This window comes from Pseudorca crassidens, chromosome 8 (assembly GCF_039906515.1).
Source record: "Pseudorca crassidens isolate mPseCra1 chromosome 8, mPseCra1.hap1, whole genome shotgun sequence".
Classification (NCBI taxonomy): Eukaryota; Metazoa; Chordata; class Mammalia; order Artiodactyla; family Delphinidae; genus Pseudorca; species Pseudorca crassidens.
In genome coordinates this window covers 65,818,611-65,824,610 of record NC_090303.1, presented here as the reverse complement: position 1 = coordinate 65,824,610, position 6,000 = coordinate 65,818,611, and positions in this window count along the sequence as shown.

Here is a 6,000-nt window from a genome sequence, read left to right as displayed (position 1 = left end):
TCTTTATGTTTGGTTGTAATGTTCTGTTTCAAGAGTCTAAGTTACTTTCTTTTTTCTAAGTTACCTTTGTAACATTCTTAAAACTCTTCCCTCAATAAATTAATAAACGGTCTTGAAGTGTTTCTGAAACAAAATAAAAGCCAACAGTTGAGTGGAATTCAGGGTTGGCGGGTGCTCTGGGAGCCCCCTGGAAAGCCACCTCCTGGTGCAGGGTTGCAGGGTGCGTGAGGATGCTGCCACCTTCTGTCCCAACAGCCACCGTCCGCCGCTGACACTCGAATGGCGGCCCGTGGGAGTAAGGCAGGGTCTGTATCCACAGATCCTAGCCCCCACTTGACCCCAAGAGATGGGAGGCCCGAGAGGGAACTGGCTGGACAGGCGCGGGGCAGCCTCGAGAGCTACTTGCATGGGGAGCAAGGCCCTGCGCGGGCTTCTAGCACCGGTGGGGCCAGGCTGAGGCCACTACCTTCCACTGCCTTAATCTTCGAAGCCCCCTTGAGGTGGCAGTGCATTTCTGTCTCACCGAGGAAAGCGGAAGTCTTGGTGTGCGAGAGAGGACACCTGGCTGTCCCGTGCTCAGAGGTCAGATGGAGAGAATGAGAATGAATGAACGAATGGATGGTAGAGAGAGAAGTGACACCTAGGCTCAGGTGTCAACCTGGCCACTGATCCCATCCAATCAACTCACAGGGTTTATTGGTGATGAAGAGGTCCAGGCCCAGGGATGCTGAGTTGATTCCCTTTAAATTTATTTGAAGGAATATGCAAGCACAACAGCCAGAACTGGGAGCTTTGGGCCATAATGCAAAGTGCAGTGTACATAAATATGAACACACAAATATATAGTTGAAGATAAGAACACTCAAGCAGGTCCATGTAGCAAGGGACTGAGGCCTCCTGACATCAACTTGTCAGTGATCTGACAGGATCTATAAATGTTAAGTCTTATTAAAAGCTCATTAAATTTCATCAAGTTTTGATTATTATTCTATTATATGAGAATTTCCTTTTTTCTAGGAAATACACACCTAAGTATTTAATATAAAGGGCATCGGGCTTCAAAAGACTCAAAAATGGTTCAGAAAAAAGTACTTTTTGCCAAAATTGAAAATCAGAAGGAAAAAAGTTCATTAAAAACCTATAAATGGGGGGACTTCCCTGGTGTTCCAGTGGTTTAAGAATCCACTGTCCAATGCAAGGGATGCGGCTTTGATCCCTGGTCAGGGAACTAAGATCCCACATCCTGTGGGGCAACTAAGCCCACGCGCTGCAACTACCAAGCCCGTGCGCCCCAACCAAGACCTGAGGCAGCCAAAAATAAATATATTTAAAAAAAAATCTATAAATGGGGAGGAGGTATTTGACAATCTGTTGTGGGTACCAACAGGAAGCCAGCCCTGTGAGGGGGGAAGTGCTGAGATGGGGGCTTTGGGTGCACCCATGACCCATGGAATAGGGGCCAGTGTAAACCCTGGCCCAGGGTGGGCAGCAAGGAGGGAGGGAGAGAGGTGCAGTCTCATGGGGGCCAAGGTTCGGGGTCTGCCTGGGTGTGGGGAAGAAGGCTGTAGGCCAGGTGGAGCTCCACAACAGCCAACCCAGGCAAAGCCCGAGCTGGAATGTGGGGTGTGCATGGGGTGAACTGGTTCAAATGCCCAGGTTGGCTGCAGAATTGGTACTTCATTTACCCATAATCCCTAGGGGGAGACAAGTTTGCAGGGGAGAAGTGGTACTGTTTGGCTCACAGTTTTTACTTCTGTGACCACGGCTTTGCCACCCACCCTACTGGGCCTGTTGTAGTTCTTCACTGTGATTTTTCAAACTTTCGGGCAGGGGAAGAACTCTTGCTCTCTTCTCTGGTTGAAACTGTAAAGATGGAAGCCTGGAGTTAATTAAGGCCGTGGGTTGGGCCTGTAGGGACATCTGATCTGAGTGGGGAGGAGGCAGTGGATAAAATATTCTGCGTGATGCCTCCCAAAAACCTTGACAGAGGTTTATGAACCTAAAAGGCACAGACTTGCTGACTTTGTTGATGTTGACACATAAGCCTATAGAAACTCGCATATTTGGGCAAGAAGATGTGTACAGAAATGTTCACTGCAGCGTTATTTGTAAAAATGTTTATTAAACAAAATACTTAAATAATTTTGTTTATTAAACAAAAATTTGAAAAACTATTTATTAAACAAAAAGATAAAATGTTGTAGCAGTGGCCTCCTGGCACTCCAGCTTTTGTACAGCTGCCTCCCACATTGAACAGGGCTGAGCTGCATCAGCAATAAATAGCATATTGAAGAAAGGACACTGTGTGACTTCCAAAGCTAGGTCATAAAAGACATTGTGGCTTAAACCTTGATCTCTCTTGGATCACTTGTTCTGGGAGAAAACCAGTCACCATGTCAGAAGGACAATCAAGAAGCCCTATAGAGAGGTCCATGTAGTAAGGGACTGAGGGCTCCTGACATCAACTCGCCAGTGATCCGACAGCGTCATCTTGTAAGCAGGCCCTCCAGCCAACATCTTTAATGCCATCCCCTAGTCAGAACCACCCGGCTAATTCCTGACCTGCAAAAACTAAGAAAACAAATGTTATTATTGCAGTTTACATGTTATCATTACTAAGGTTAGAGGGAAGTTGTTGCTTTGCATACAGCAATGGATAACTAATACAAATATTATATAATTTTACAGTTAAATTTTAGTCTTTTTTTTTTTGCTTCTTTTTTTATTGGAGTATAGTTGATTTACAATGTTGTTAGTTTCAGGAGTACAGCTAAGTGATTCAGCTTTATATATATATATATATTTTTCAGATTCTTTTCCATTATAGGTTATTACAAGATATTGAATATGGTTCCCTGGGCTATACAGTAGGTCCATGTCGTTTATCTATTTTATATACAGTAGTGTATCTGTTAATCACAAAGTCCTAATTTATCCATCCCCCTCCTTTCCCCTCTGGTAACCGTAAGTTTGTTTTCTATGTCTGTGAGTCTGTTTGTTTCATAAATAAATTCATTTGTATCATTTTTTTAGATTCCAAATGTGATATCGTATATTTGTCTTTCTGACTTACTTCACTTAGTATGATAATCTCCAGGTCCATCCATGTTGCTGCAAATGGCATTATTTCATTCTTTTTTATGGCTGAGTACTATTGCATTCAATATATATACCACATCTTTATCCATTCTAGTCTGCTTGTTATTAATGAGGGATTAAAACGGCCATGTCATAAAATTCTACAGCTCTTTCACTGAGAATCTATGTGAACTCTGTATTTGGAACATAGCAGGTACTCAACAAACACTTGTTGCTTTGCTTTTCGATGATTTTGTTCCCTTGCCTCAATTTCCAAGTGAGCTTTCTCTCCTTTGATAAATAGGAATTCTTCCCAGTTTGAATACTGTCAAAATGTTCACATTTGGTAGGATGAGTTCCTCAGTCCTCATAGTACAAGTTGGAGAGAAAGCCCATCTCCTCTTTGGGACATGGGTTATACTTGGGTCAATCCCAACTGAATGAAGAGTTCACAGAAGTGAGCTTGTCTCAGTGGCCTCTTCTCCATCTTCCAAGCATGACTACGAGGGATGAGGCCTAATTAAGCACTAATGAAGTAGAGGTTTGGGAGAGAAAATGCCAACTTGAGTTCCTTATACCTTTACCCAGCAACCCGAAGGTCTAAGGAAGATTTAATTTTGGTGTCTGAGTGAAAGAACTGTGTTCCTAAAATGTTAATTACAACACTGCTTTTTTTTTGGTTTGAAACGTAAACCACACTAAGCCATAGATTTGTATAATCAAGAGATTTATCCCTAGGGAAAAAATTGACAGCTATCCCAACTCCCAACCAGACAAAACATATATTCCTTTACTTCTGAAAAGCAAGGGGAAAAAGCTCACATTAACTCTGGGGTCTGTGCCACGGCACCTATCACTTCACCCACCATTTGCCAAGTTGCTTAAATTACTAGCTTACCCCAAACACAGGGAACTTTTCTGGGCTTGGAGCATACATTTAAATATGAAAGAGCCCAGTGAAATTCAAAGACAACAGAATTAAATGAGGGGGGAAAAAGTTGTAAGCCCCTGCTAGACCTAGTTCATTACCGCACACTTGGATGAGAAGCAGGCTCCTACTCGTGGGGCTTCTGTGGTCTGCTGTTTCCTTGTAAGTAGCCAGGGTGAAACACTGTTCCTTGCAACACACCTGTAAGCTAGGAAGCTAAGGACTCACTTTGAAGAAGATAACCAAAAATAGACACTTGTTGGCAGCGTCTTACCATCTCCGCCAATTAGCCTCCCACCTTATGCCAAGTCCTCACAGATCTCTATTCTCAGAAGTGTCAACTACTACTTCTTCTCCCTATCCCAAAGGATTTCAGAAAGCCTGAATGGCATTATGTTTCAGCAGGTCCACAAACACTGCATCTGGGTGGCCAGTGGGGTTTCAGGCTACCCTTTGAGAGCCTGGCACAGAACAAGGTCTCCTTTCACTTGACCCTCCTTTGCTAATACAATGCTGTTTGGCTGGGCCGAGCACTCCATGGAGCAAATGTTCAGGCCAAGAATAGTCTTCATTCTTCCTGTGAAGCTTTGAAAGTCTTCTAAAGAACACAGGAAATTGTCAGTCCCTATTTTCTGCTGAAAACGGCTGACACTAAACTCTGAACATTCTATGGATTAATCCCAAATCATGGGAACCAAGTTTTCTGGAAAAGCAGCAATGTTTTCATAGATGAGATACTGATAAACCATCTCAGCATTACTTCCAAAGAAGTTCAAGTTTTATAATTCCCATTACTAGCATTGCAGAAAACCTGCTCTTAACCAGAATTACCTTATTTCCATAATGTACCCTACTGTTGAAACATACCTCATTTAGTAACTCCAAAAGGCTGTGTACAAAGAAGCAGGTCTGGACACTTATCATGGCACCATGCACACTTACCTAAAAGTGGGAAAAGACAATACTTTTGTCATGGCCCTGGCATCACCACATCCATCAACATTCTGGGAGAGGAGGGAGGTGTTGAACTGTTTTTGTTTTTGTGTTAATTGAATTTTCTTAAAATTCAAGGATAATCTCTCAAGGTCCAGACACCTTCACGTGTGCAGTCACAATGTAATCTTCACTCTGAACCAGCAAGGGAGATATGGGCCCTACTTTATGGCTTAAGAAACAAATATTCAGAAAGGAAAGGTAACATAGTTTATACAGAGATGGGATTTGAACCTAGATGATTAGCGTGTCCAGTGTTTTCTAGCACACACCAGGGGGTCATATGGCATAAGACTGAAGCACACAGGTCCTGGTGTTGCCAAGACCAGTTCAAACTCCAGCTCTGCCAGTTACCACCCGTCTATTGGGTAAGTCACTAACCATCTCCAAAGCTGTTTCCACATCTGTAAAAGGATGACACTGGTATCTATTAAGGATTAAATGAAGATAATGCACATAAACCATTTAGCTCACTGTCTGGGGTAGGGTAAATATCCTAAATGAAGGACATGAACTTTTGTTTTCACTTGCAAGCTATTTATTAGAAAGGATTTCAATTTACTGGAGTGGCAGACAATAATCTTTCCTTTTACATCAAGTAGGATACCACAGCAGTACTCACTAGGACTTCCTTGGGGATTAAACAATAACTGAATATTAATCATCTACATACTACCTACAACCATACTAAATCAAGGGCTTCCAAAGTAGAGTGTACTAAATAACTCACTGGGACTTGGGAAGAGTGCTAAACTTTTTTTCAATTTTTAAAATTTTGTTTCATAATATTCACATTAACATAGTGCTACATGTATATGATTTACTATACAATTATAATCAGATACATGCTCAAAAATATTTTCGTAAGGAAACAGGATCAGGTTTGGAAACAGTGATCTAGATGACGTGCTAAGTCAACACTTTGCTCTTGCTGCGTTATCAGACAACCTTCTTTCCTTCTTATTTTTCCTCACCTACTATACCCTGACTTCCACATTCCT